Raw genomic sequence first — 12,655 nt, forward strand, 5'->3', positions numbered from 1 at the left:
TCACAGCTCATTTAATTTCTCCCCACACCCCTTCCTTCTTTCCTTTGACAAGACTTATCTTGGCTATGTATTCCTTAGGCTAGCCTTGAAATTTTCCTGCCTCAGCTTCCAAGGTAGCTGGGATTCTATGTTTCTACTCTCACACCTGATCTCAGTAGCACATTTTTCAGTGTTGAATACTATTACTCTATTGTTTAGAGACCCCGCTGTTGGATCTTTCACCTTCATTAGCCATTGATGCTATCAGTGTTCTGGATTAATAGTCATATGATAGAATTTTATCATTTTGATTTGAAATGCCATGAGCACATATAATAGGTAGTGCCCTTTCTTATGCAAATGTTCTATTGTTTATCTTTTCATTTCTATGCATATCTTCTTTGGTGAGACATCTGGTAAGATCTTTGGCCAATTTTATTTTCTTCTTATTCTTTTTCTTGATTTTGTTCCATGAGTATTTAATACTGGTATATGATGGAATACATTATATCCACTACCTATTTATCTTTTCCAATTCACCTCACATTTATGTGCTAACTTTATTTAGCTCCGTTCTTCCTTCTCTTCTTCTCTTCCTCCTTCTCCTCCTCCTTCCCCTTCTTCTCCCTCCCTCCTTCTCCCCCTCCTCCTGCTCCTCCTCCTTCCTCTTTCCCCCATCTTCCCCCTCCTCCTGCTGCACCTCCTCTGCCTTCTTCTCCACCCTCCTCCCTGTTCTCCTCCTCCCCAGCTCCTCCTTCTTCCCCTTCTCCTTCCCCTCCACCCTCTTCCTTTTCCTCTTAGTCAGTTTAGTGTTGTTCATGGGCCATCCACTAAAGCATGGGCAACCTACAAGTTGTTCCCTTCCTTAGCCGTTAATGAACTAGTTTGAACCATTTTTATTTTTGTTTTGGATCCATTTTAAAATTAGGTTGTTAACTTTTAACCTCCGTGTGCGCGCGCGCGCGCGCGCGCGCGCGCACGCACACACACACACACACACACACACACACACACACACACATTACCTTCATATGCTACCTTTTGCAAGTACAACCTCTAGGTGTGGCTTATTTTCTCATTCTTTGTCACTAAGCAGAAGTTTAAAATTTTAACAGGAGTCCATCTTGTCCATCATTTATGTCCTTAAATATGCCTTTGTTTTAGTATCTACTATGCCATTATGGCAAGAGTTTCCTTAAAAAAAGAAGATAATCAGCAGTGTGGTTTAATCAACATGCATGTATAGCTTTATCACATCCCTCAGTCCTCAGTGCCATAGGAACTGTATGACATTCCTGTAGCCTGGGTAGATGTCCTAATCATGTTCTATGGGTGTGAAGGATCAGTATAATCAAGGCAACTCTCATAAAACAAAGCATTTACTTGGACTATTCCTTATAATTTAAGAGGGTTAGTCCATTATCATCATGGTGGACATGGCAGGAGCGTGGCTTTCATGGTATTGGCACAGTAGGTGAGAATTCTATATTCTGATCTGTAGGCAGGAGAGAGAGAGAGAGAGAGAGAGAGAGAGAGAGAGAGAGAGAGAGAGAGAGAGAGAAACTGGCATGGGCTTTTGAAACCTCAAAACCCATCCCTTAATGACACATTCCTCCAACAAGGCCACACCTCCTAATCCTTTCAATCCTTTCAATCAGTTCTAATCCCTGCTGATTAAGCATTGGAGCATATGAATGAGCCTATGAGGGCTATTTTTACTCAAAGCACCACAGATCGATAAACTGGAAATACCCAATGAAAATATATGCTATCATAAAGGAGGACAAAGGAGCTAAAAACATATATAAGACATTTTTATATTCATTTTAATGGTTAGCACATGGCCTTTGAATCTGCATTCACCGAGCCAGAACAAGCATGAATAAGCATACTTTCTGTCCGAAGCCCATGTCTTCTATCTCTGTGTGAGACTCCCATTATACCATTAAGACACGTAATTTTTTCTTGTGCTGTCTTCTAGTTTTGTAAATTTTCATTTTTATCTCTTGGTCTATGACTTATTTTCATCTGTTTTTGTAAAGGTCAGTGTCTAGATTCATTTATTTCAATGAGATATGGATATTACATGACCATTTGCAGTAAGGACTTTACTATGACCACACTGGGACCCCTGGAAATTTTAACATGTCAGACTTATCCCCAGTGACTGTCCAGAAGCATGTCAGTGAGTGACAGTTTAGTTTTTTTCTACTATGGTGCTGGTTCCAAAGTTTTCTGTTCAGGTAGTTCTGATTCTACAGATTTTTATGTTGGTCTCTGCAATTTGTGGGCAGCAGTTTGCTCTTTGCATCTCATTTCTCTGATATATCTGTGAAGGATTTTGACTTTTAGGTCAACTTTTAATTTTTGGTTAAGGTCAAGTTGTGACCTCTAGGCTTCTTCAGAGGTCACCTGGTCAGTCAGTGGAAAACTCAGTAGGTATGGAAACTGTGTCCTTCTCTCTCCTTTTTTGGATCCTCATAAATTAGTTTGGGATCTTGAGTCATGGTAGGGTAAAGGCCAAAGGAGAGAACCCAGTCTATGTACGATGATCCTCACATTTTCTTTCTTGCTAAACTGGATTTATTTGCAACACCAAAGGAGGGATGCTTTGGGGTCATTTTCCAGTAGACAAGACAATGAAAAGCGAAGTTGCTCATGTCCATGCTTCCTGCGGAGGCAGAGTGAGGGCAACCCACCCTGCTCTCTTGTGTCCCCTTTTATACTGTATAAGTGTCCCTTTTGTGTATATTTAGTGCCATTCTTTCACATTTTGAGTTTCATGTTCAAGATTTCACTGTCTAAAGTGGCCCTGTGAATATTACTGAACAGCTATTGAGTATTTTTAAGTGAAAGAGGGCCATATTATGGAGAAAATATGTTTCTGCATAACATGTTCAAATCTTAGTGTGATTTTCCCCTTAGCTCAATGTTAGCAAGTGAATCATTAGGTTCAAAGAAATAGAACCTAATAGATCTATTGATCAGTGATTAAAAAGTTGAGAGCAGAGGCTCATGGGGTCTACTTGTATTTCCTCTGGGAGCAGTAGCCTTTTATTCTCTAATTCACTATGCATCAACCTTTATGGACCATGACTACCATGAACAGCAAGAATCAAGTATAGAGTGCTTTTTAAAATTCGAATATGCAAGCCATGAGCTAGGACCATATTAATACTTTCAGTTTGTGAGATTGCTCATAAAAATAAATGGTTAATAGTATACCTTGTAGATTTAACATAAATTATATATTTGGTCCATCTCAATGTTTTCTGGATGAAAGAATAGATGGCCCCTCTAACCTCTTTTCTACTCCTGATTGTAGTGGTTTGGGTGAGAAATGTCATCCAGAGGCTCATGTACTTGCGTACTTGCTCTCTAGTTAGTGGTGCTATTTGGGAATGTGATGGAGCCTCGCTGGAAGAAGTTATGTCACTGAGGGTGGACCTTGAGGTTTATAGTGTGGTCCTACTTCCTTTTTTTTTTTTTTTTTTTTTTTTTTTTTTTTTTTTTTGGTTTTTTTTGAGACAGGGTTTCTCTGTGTACTCCTGGCTGTCCTGGAACTCACTCTGTAGACCAGGCTGGCCTCGAACTCAGAAATCTGCCTGCCTCTGCCTGCCTCTGCCTCCCAAGTGCTGGGATTAAAGACATGCACCACCACTGCCCGGAGTGGTCCTACTTCCTGTTCTCTCTCTCTCTCTCTCTCTCTCTCTCTCTCTCTCTCTCTCTCTCTCTTCTTCCTGACTGCCCTGTCAGCCTCAAATTCTCACTGCCATGCTTTCTCTGCCATGAAGATTGTATCTAGCCTAGAAATGCAAGCCATAATAAACCTTTTTTATTCATAAATTTTCTTTCTCTGGTCATGGTATTTCATTCCAGTAATAGAAAAGTAACCAATAAACAATTTATGACACTAACATTATATGAAGTTTTCTACACATTTGTATTCACTTAAAATGTCATATCAAACTCTATTCATCTCCTTCATTCTCTGAGCCCAAACACCCTCCCCTTCGTGTTCCCAATGGTCAGGAGATGAGTGTGCTAATTAGACCAGAGATGCTTCTGAGAGGTACTGACGTTATTATGCCTCTCCTTGAATTTCTTCTCTAGGAATGGACATGGTAGATGAAGAACTGAATGGCAGTGGGCCTGGCAAAGTCACCTGAGTTGGCTGTGTCTTTTAAGATGGATAAAGCACTGTTTCATGTGCCTTATCAGCATGACTGAATCCTTCCACTATCCCTGAACCATGAGAAGTATTATCATTGATTTCTATTTCACTAATGGAAAATCTGAGACATGGAAAGGGGAAAGGTCGTATGTTTTAGGAAATTCTTGTGTCAGGATTTTAACCAGTTCAGCTCTATGCTCCACAACTGTTCTTAACAACTCTGATGTGCTGAAAACAGATGTGACATATCCTCTGAGGTTATGGAGGAGCGGAATCTATAGGGTGTGGTGACAGGTTCTATGTAGAAGGTGAGAAGCCAAGTAGGGTTCTATGATTGGTTCTTTTTGTGGCTTGAGAAATGTTAGTCTCAATATAGTAGTAGTAGTAATAATAATAATAATAATAATAATAATAATAATACTGCATGATTCTGGGATAAGAGACATAATTTAACATGCAGCACATAGCATGCTAGATTTGGTACAGTGGTGATAAATTCGCATGGAACTATCCAGAAGGCAGGTCTTGGAATTTACCAGAGAATTTAAAAGAATGGTGTCCACTGAAAAATGCAGGATTAATGAGAAAGGTGAAACTGCCTGCCTGCCTGCCTGCCTGCCTGCCTGCCTGCCTGCCTTCCTTCCTTCCTTCCTTCCTCCCTCTCTCCCTCCCTCCCTCCCTCCCTCCCTCCCTCCCTCCTTCCTTCCTTCCTTCCTTCCTTCCTTCCTTCCTTCCTTCCCCCTTTCCTCTTGATCCACTGGGATGAAAACACAGGCTTCTCACTTCTTATTTGATGTGGCAAGTCTACATTCTGTTCGCTTTAATGAGCTCATTTTCTATGTTCCTCCTTCCTTGGAGCAAAGTGGGGAATGAAATCACATTATTTCAGTGACAATGGTGGGGTTTATATTTCTCATCACAAACACTTAACTATATAAGCCACTATAGCCTCTGAAAAGAACCCTGCAAACTTTCATAAAAACTTACATGGTAAAGCTTTCTCCAAGTCTTATCATTTTAATGTACTTTTTACCTTAGCATTTGTAAAAAAAAAATACACACCATCAATGCAACTTTAGCATATAGACTAAAACACAATTGTGACAGAGGTATGGCCTCTAAAAAACATTATGTTTAGCCCTAGGACCTGAATAGGTTAGTTATATCACCCATCTAAGGCTCAGGGAAGAGGGGGTAGTGAAAGTATAAAATGCAGAAAATGGGAGATGTGCATCAAGAAAGTATCTTCTTGGTATGACATGGCCATTGCATCCATTAACGCTGTGTGGTTATCTGCACAAGACCTGCACAACATTGGGACCCTCAATATTTCTTATGGATGGGAGACTTAATGGACTATTGGCAATTAATGGTTGGTAGGGGTGGGCTATCATTTCTGTCACTGGTAGAGCCATGGAGAAGTTGCCTATGCTCTAATAAATAGACTCCCACCCAACATGTGTACAAGTAACTAATTAAATCCAGAGGCTGTACACAAAATGGGGGGAGGGTGATGTGCAAGAGAAATGGAAGAAAAAAATGACAAAAATTCATTATATATGTGCATGAAACTGTCAAGAATTTAAAAAGGGTAAAAAAAAACCCATTATGGTTTTATTAAATATTAAGTGTATAAAATTTTAGCCTCTCCAGATGTTCACATGTCTCCACCAGTAAAAGATAGTTTTTACATCTAGGTTGGGTATTGGGTTACACTTCTGATAGAGCATTACCAATCTTATAAATCCTTTGATTAACATTTTTAAAAAATTGTATAAAAGCAAAAAGGAAGGGGGGGCATGGGACAGGGGTTTTCTAGGGAGGTGAAATGAGGAAAGGGGATGGCATCTTAAATGTAAATAAAATATAAAATAAAAGAAAAGAAAAGAAAGAAAGCATTAAGCAACTACAAAGTTGCAAGTACAGAACCAAAAAAAAAATTTCTTTTTTTTTTTTAGCCTCTCTGTGAACACAGCAAGCCTGTTATGGGCAGGATATGTAGTCTACCCATGTTCTCACTAACAAAGTCTCCTTTAAAAATACCACTTAAGCCTTCATGTCTGCTAGTGAAATGAGTCTTTTGGTAACATCCACAACTTAGAGTTCTTCTGCGGCCTAGGACAGAACATGACCAGGCACACAGTAGGTACTGTTTGGGAACTTGCTATGTTGTTATGTTTGGTGAACTGAGGTTTAGTTGACACTTTTGCCATTGAAACCGTGTGTTAGACGAGATCTCTGTGACCCTTCCTGGCATTGCTTTTGTTGTTAGACATTGCATCAGCTGAGTGGCTGAGCTCGCCTTTGATGCCTAGCTGGCAAGATCTGGAAAGCAGCCATACCTGGACATTCTGGGGTATCTTCAGTTTCATTCTTTCTCATTTTATAGATGTCTCAGGTCTCTCCCACATAGTTATGCTACAGATCTTTTCACTTCTGTGTGTTTCTCTTCGAGCACTAAATAATTCAGACATTCAAATGCAGTCAGTACTAAGTCTATTGATGCCTAGAATTCTTCCTCCTGGTGGAGATGCGATGCCACAGCATTTCTTAATCATAGTCACCTACAGTAGTTGTGTCACAAAGGAGAGAAGATGAGCAGGATTGGGAAGGAAAAGAAGGGACGCTAAACAATCTTAATTTAAATTTACATTTCTGGGATTACTAGTGAGGTGGGCCTGTCCTTCACTCTGCTTGTTTGCTTGATATTTGATTATTTTCTTTTCTAAATTGCCTGTTCCTTTGCTTTGTCTGTTTATCTCTTGGACTCTTCCTGGATCAGGGCTTTGGTTTCTGTTTTCTCAAAATTATTAAAAACCCTATTTACCTCTTATAGCAAATATTTGTTTTTACCAGTTGTCAATTGATTTCAAACATGAACAAGCTTTGAAATTTCATGAAATCATGTATGTTGGTCAAATGTCCTAAGATTTCTTATATTGCTTTTAACATTGGGGGACTTTTTTTTCTAATAAGATTGGTGAAAAGTGACTTAAATAGTCTGCAGTTTTAATGTTTTAAAGCATTTAACTCTTTTGTCTTGTGCAAATGTACAGGCATAAGCTCAGATTGGAATTTTCTGTCCCTTAATCAAAGAAAAAGTGATTCAATATTATTTGTTGGGTTCATGGTGCTTCTTTTACGTGTTAACTTTCTCTGTACTCACAGTGTCCAGTGTAGAAGCCACTCTATGCCTGATCTGAAATGTGCCTAGATCCAACCTAAGATATGATGCGAATGTAGACTATATACTAAATTTCAAATACACAGCACAGTAACAAACAAAAAGTATAAATTATTCTATTAATTACTGTTATTGCTTACAACACATTGAAATGACAATATTTTAGATATAGTAAAATATATGGCATATATTATATAAATGTTTATAATATAATAAACTTAAAGTTAATATCACTTTATATTCTATAAAATGTTGATATTAGAATATGTGAAATAAGGTGTTTGTCTCATATTGAATGTCTGCTAGATAGCTTTGCCGTATACGTTAGGGCGTGTCTCTCACTATTTAGTCTCAGTGCTATTTAGTGTTCCTCATATGTTCCTATATTTAGATTTGAAGACTTGGGTTTGATAACCAGGGTCTCCTCCCTAGAATGGTATTAATCTGGATTTTTCACTGGCTATTAGTTTCCTGTGTCTCTGCATCTAGAGGTTGGGCCTTGTGAGCTTTCTCCATCTCTGTTGGCAGGCCATTGTGCTGGTTGTGTTTAGGTATCAAAATTGTTGAGATTTCATGGGGATGAGTCTGTCATATATTGAAGACACCATTTCATAGCGAGAGTCATGGTCTTCTAGCTCCTACAGTCTTCGTTGTTCTTCAAGATTTTCCAAGATTTTAGGTATAAGGGTTGTGTTGTGATTGTACCTACTGTACTTGGGAAGTCCACAGTTGGTTAGTCTCTACATTTTGACCAGTTATGGTTTTCTGTGATGGTCTGTGATATGTTTTTTTTGAAGCTTCTTTGATGAGGGGTGAGAACTACATTTATCTGCAAATATAAGGTTAGGTACTTAGAATGCAGTAGAAATTATACTGGCAACAGCAGGGGTAGGTTCACCTTTAGGGCCCATGACCTTCCCAGCCACAGGTAATTGGTTAGGTTTACAGTATTAAATATGCAGTCCCTCCTAATAAATAAGCCTTAAGTCCAATTACAAGGCTATTGGTACCCCTCCCCCAAAATATAAGTATCACTATAGCACCCTTAGGGTAATTCTTGTAGATGATATGCTTTATAGCCGGGTAGGAGTATTGATAGCTTTTTCTTACTTGGCAGCTTGCATAATACCTCCTGATACAATCAAATCTGGTCCCCAGGGTAGGAGGCTTCTAGGTCAGTTTTAGCTGGAATCCTCCAAGTCCTGTGTCCAGGTACACGGTCCCTTCAGCAATAGGGTCTCACCTTTAAGTTTTAGAAAGCAGCCAAGGGTAACAACAATGGCCTATCTCGTTTTGAATGTCTCTCAGAGACCCCTGACTAAGAATGCTTCTCTTACTCTTTTGTTTATCTTTTTTGTCTGCTTTTCTTCCAGATAAATTTAAACGTTTAAAGAAAGTTTTAAGAACATTAAATCTCCCTGAGACTTTGATTAAATCTCATGAAATATGTAAATTGATTTAGAAAGCATTTACCTCTCAATGAGACTAAGTCTCTATCCCTACCCTACCCATATTGAATTACTTTTCCTGTTGCTGAGAGGAGAAATTCAGGGAAGGTGGCTTTATTTTGGCTAATAGTTTAGGGCATGGTAGGAAAGGCGTAGTGTAGGCGGCTTGAGGCAGCTGATCATATCATGTTTGCAATGAGGAAGCAGAAGGTAATGGATGCTCACACTCAGCTCACATAGTCCCTTTCATTCAGCCAGCGATCCCAACCAATGGAAAGGTCCTACCCATAGTTAGAGAGGGGCTTCCCATTTCCATTCACCTAATCCAGGAAATCCCCCACAGGCACACACAGAGGCTTGTCTCCTAGGTGATCACAGGTCCTGTTAACAATATTAAGCATCACACTTCCCTTGGATCCCACACATATCATATTCTTTAGCAAACTTTGTGTCTTTATTTTTATAAATTACACACATCCCTGTTTAGATTATTGTTAGGGGTTGTATTTTTATTGCCGTTGTAAAGGTGAGTTATTAGTCCAGTTCATTCTCTAACTAGTTTTTGTTGGCTTGGGAAAGATGATTTTTAAAAGGGACCTTGTAACTAGACATTTTTACTGAGCTTTTATAAAGATTAATTCTAATAGTTTTCCAGCTGATTCTCAAGTCATTCCCCTTTTCAAATTAAAATTCCACATCACAGTAAGCTCCAAATGAGATTCTATCGTTCTCTCTTTGCTTTAAAAAGCGACTTTGGGGGAAAAAAGAATAATAGGTAATTTTAAAGTCCGACTGTTTACTTCAGATGGATTTTTTTTCCTTTGCCCCAGAATTTGTCTGTGCGTTAGGAAGTTGCAGGGTAAGAATGCCTTTGTTGTGTGACTTTTTTGTTTTGTTTGCTTCTTTAGACTAAAGACTGTAGAAAATTCCATATAATCCAGAGAACTCAGCTAGCACATGCGTTTGGGCACTGTGTGAGTATGGGGAGTCTGCATTAAGAGCAGTCATAAGGCAAGACTGAGATGGACTTAGGATAGTTGCCTTTGCTGGGAGTTGAGGTTGCATTCATTACCACAGGTAGATACAATTGTTGTTAACCAACCATCTCCTCAACTGGGCATAATGTTGTAATCTTTACCTTCTTCTTAGATCTCTGTGGTCCTGGGGCTCAAGCTTCTGTCTTGCTACGTGATTATAGGAATTCAATTTTGATTTCATCCTAAATACTTTTTTGGCTTTTTAAAAATATATAATTTAATAAATGCTGTTTAAAGCTTTTTTAAAAATGTAGCATGAAGAGCATTTAAATTTTATTTTATTAAAAACCATTATTTTATTATTAGCAGAGGCCTGAGCATGCAGCCATTTTGCTATGTCTAAATTTACTGCGTTCTGAGTGGTCCCTAATTAAAATAGTTACTATGTTGTGGCATTCTCTAGTGGTCATTACAGTGCTATTAGACAAGATAAGAACTGGCAGGTTCTGAGGGGGTATTTCTTCATTAGAGTGAGCATCTTTAACAAGTACTGTCAGATACCAAGCCAGATTAGTATAAATCTTCCAGGCAGTAACATGTATTTGGAGATTAACTTCAACCCTTGCCTTAAGGAATAAAAACAAATCTATTCATGTCTTTAAGCAAAACTACCTTGATGCCCACCACAAAATTGTCTCTGTGAGACAATTTGCAGTAGCAGAAGGTCTGTAGGAGTTTGTCCTGCTCCCGTGGGTATGCCCTTACATCACTCCGCAGCTCCATTAGGTGCTGCCACACTGGCTACCCACAGACATAAACATGGTGTTTGGAAACATGAAATTGCTGCCGTGCAAAGCCCATGTGCACACACACAGTGAAACAGAGCTTTACTGACAGGATTATGGAACATAGACTTACTAGTTCATTTTGCACACAACCGATGGCCAACTGCAGTCTAAAAATATAAGGGGTAGGGGGATTATTTAATCCTGGAAATTTTCAAAAATAAATAATTCATAGGTTTTCAAATATGTCTCATGCTAGGAAGCATAACAACAAAGTTTTGCATTGTCCTTTTCCATCCCAACGCAGAACACAAAGTACCTCTTTATCTGGTAGATCTACCCTATGCACTGTATAGGTTACTTAGTTACCTAGTTGTCTTAGTCATGAGATCAGCTGGGGTGGTAGCATAGTCCTCTTATTCAGCCCCCATTTTTACTCAGAACTAGATCTAACATGCAATAGTAGTGATAGCTGGAATTTTACTACTTACATAGTTATTCTTTTACTTGTTGCTGTTAACCTCTCACTGTGCCTAATTTATAAATTTAGTATTATCATAAGTATGCATATTTAGGGAAAAACTCCATAGTTTTGCTTTCAGGCATTCATGTCTCTCTTATAGATAGGAAAGGGGGGGGGGGGAGCTGCTGTGTTGACTTGGTGTGTACGTGTATGCATGGAGGGTAAAGTCGTTCCTTCCAACCTATTGGAACGTTAATGTAACGGTAGATGGCTTACACATGGCTGGTATATGAATTGTGGCTCTATTATCAATTAATCTAGTGATTTAGCTTAATTTGTAGATAAAATAATCAGAGAAGCAAAGATCTTAGAATTTAAGGCGTTAAACATTTCTTTGCCCCCCCCGTGAGAAATCATTTTAAATGAAACAAAAATATGTTCATTTGTATTCTACAGAAAGATGTAACAATGTCTTATAAATGATTACTCCACCAAGTGGCATTCATTATCCTGAGCTCTTGTTCTGGGTCCAGCTGACACATACTGCTCATTATCTGTGTGCACATAAAACCTCTGGGATGGTGATGAAGAGGATGGAGTCACCCTCTACAACTGGTCCTAACAAATATCCAAATGATGACTTTTAGTGAGGTGTGAAATGACTCACATTCCTTCTCACCCAAATGCCAGCCCGCTGTGAGCTCTACTCAAACAAGTTGGATTTAGCTTTTTCTACCCAAACCACATTGAAAGAAAAAAAATTATTTTTATCTTTGGTAAAAACAACTCACAATAAAGGAAGACATATACAGACAAATCATATACACACAGACATATCTCACATAAAGACATATAATATACACAGACATATAATATATACACACAAAAGATCTCTCATACCCACAGAAAGAGATGTTACACACAGAAACATATCATAAACACACACACACAGACACACATCACATACACAGATTTATATACATACAGATACATCATACATATACCTAGACATATCACATAGAGATATATACCTACACAGAACATCTCACACACAGAGAGAGATATATTACACATACACACATATTACACACACACACACACAAACTTTAAAAAAAAGAGCTTATGTCAAAACAGAATATATTATATACTCTTAAATTCCAGGATCTTGCATCTATTTTATTAAGTGTTAACTGGAAACTATGAAAAATTCAAAGGAAAACATTAATTTTACTGTTAATAAATTAATTTTAATGTACATTTTAATAACTATTAAACATATTGCAAAAGAAATATCTACTAATTAAAACTGAAAAGTTTACAATGTACATTTTCTAATTCAACAAAAATGTTTAATGTCAGATAGATTATTAATGGGGAAATTAATGTTTATAGCTAAAATAGCTTAATTTTTTATAAAGGGCTAAAGAACTGGTTCAGGTAAAGACATTTGTGGCTTAGCTGAGGAGTTGAGTTCCATTCTCAGGATTCCTGTGGTAGAAGGAGAGAAGTGACTTCTGTAAGCTGTCCTCCAACTAACACACATGTACCATGGTATATACAAACATCCATACACACTCAGGCCCACAAACATAAATAAATGTAATCATTTTCTTTTAAACTTTAGACTATCTTGTCTAAAACAGAT

The sequence above is a fragment of the Arvicanthis niloticus genome, chromosome 14 (assembly GCF_011762505.2).
Source record: "Arvicanthis niloticus isolate mArvNil1 chromosome 14, mArvNil1.pat.X, whole genome shotgun sequence".
NCBI classification, from domain to species: Eukaryota; Metazoa; Chordata; class Mammalia; order Rodentia; family Muridae; genus Arvicanthis; species Arvicanthis niloticus.